Source organism: Elephantulus edwardii, unplaced genomic scaffold (assembly GCF_000299155.1).
Source record: "Elephantulus edwardii isolate Elephantulus edwardi_28Jun2011 unplaced genomic scaffold, EleEdw1.0 scaffold00249, whole genome shotgun sequence".
Lineage (NCBI taxonomy): Eukaryota > Metazoa > Chordata > Mammalia > Macroscelidea > Macroscelididae > Elephantulus > Elephantulus edwardii.
Window position 1 is genome coordinate 4172257 of NW_006399999.1, and position 1885 is coordinate 4174141.

A 1885-nucleotide genomic window follows, 5' to 3' on the forward strand; every position below is an offset into this window, starting at 1 on the left:
CCACAACCCCTTCTAAACCCAGCCTGGACTTCCGACAATTCTCTGCTGATATGCTGTTGTTATATTATTAAATTTGATCTTCAATTCTATAAACTATCTTTATCTTCTTTTTAAACTACAAAAAACTCAACTAGTGTGATGTAGAACCTAATCTCAAACTCTAACTTACTATTGCTGTTGTTGTTGTTAACTACTGTTGACTACGAGTCATAGTGATCCTTTGATCAAGAGTCTAAACTCTGTCCTATCCTGCATCGTCCTTACCATTTCTGATATGCTCAAGCCCACTCATATAATCACTGTGTCAGGCCATCTTGTTGAGAATCTGCCTCTCTTTTGCTGACATTACACTTTTCCCAGCATGATGTCTTTTTTCAATAATTCAAATTCTTAGAAGTCTTAGACATGAAAATATGCAAATTTCCATAAAGTGCAGTGTACTTGAGAGTTATTTTTTATTTCCTATGAAGTACAATCCAACTCTACAAAAAGCACAAAACAAGCATGATCAAGGAAAGGAAGGATAATAAAGAATTAAATATTGGTTAAAAAAAAACCCCAAACTTTTTTGGAGGCCACAAGTGCAAAATGAATCAGCAGGACACATTCTTCTAGCGATTTAAGAGGATAGACTGTTCTGTTTTATTTTGTTATTTGTTTTTTTTGGTGGTTTTCTTTTGTAAAGAACAATGGTGTATTTGAGGAAATGCAAAACTGCCTTCTAGGGTGGTTGTACTATTTAACAATCCCATGAAGGGTGTATGAAAATCCTTATTTCGGAAAGCCGCCGCCTGCTGGAAGCCGCCGCCAGCCAGGTGGGAAGAGCAACAGTTGGCCAGCCACCGAGGAACTCCAGAGGAGCAAACACCCTGTGACCCCAGAGGAGCAACGACTACCCGCCCTGCAGCCTGTGCCTGCGTGACCCCCAACACACAGGGTGCTTTTGCATAAACCCCCAGCAGGGCCCAAGCCCCACCCCCTACCTCTTGGTGGTAGTGTACAAGCTCTGTGCTCCTTTGCCCCCCTAGTTCCTTGCTTTCCCCCTTCCCCCCCCTTGCAGCTCCACAACTATGCATCTCAGGCCCCGCCACAGCCCTGTGACCTCAGCGCACCACCTCGGATCCAGCCATTGCCTGGAGCTATCAGCCGAGCTGCTCTGGAACTAATCTGGCATGAGAAAGGCCAGTAGGATCCTGGCTGGGTTTACTGGGGCACTGCTGATTACCTGGGAGAGCACCTAAGGGCCTGCCCACTGGTGGGGAATTTGGCTGAGCTCTCTTGGGCTGCAACAACTGCTCAAAACGAGCCTGCCAGCTGGCTTCTGTGGACTCTGCAGACAAGCCAGAGGCTAGTGGGTCAGTGGGAATTTGACCTTGACTTTTGATATCATGTTGGATCCAGGATTCCCCCAGAGCAGGGGTTGTTGTGTGAGGGCCCCTGTGTAAGTGCCACCAGGCACGGAATACTGAGAAAACCATTGGGTAGGAAATGGACAGCAGGAATTTGAGTAGGGACCCCAATCGTAAGCACACTGAGACAGCAGAGGTTTGAGCAAGGTCCCCCAAGTGTTTGACCTTCCCTTGTGATCATCTCAACCCTTTGCCTGCCTCACCCCATTTGGCTCCACACCAAAGCCTACACATCTGGGCAATCAACTTACCTTTAATCAGGAGCACCTTGATCTGTCTTACCAACAAGAGATTGCCCTAGCAGGTTCTGAACTGACATTTCTCTGAAGTCAGAAATTCAGAGAAACGCACAAGTTCGGTAGCTGCCCAACTGATCTCAAGAGCTCAGTCTTCAGATCAAGAACATATCAGTGTCACGAAGAAAGCAAACAATCCCACACAATACACAAGAGCAAAGCAAGATGTCACTCACAAAG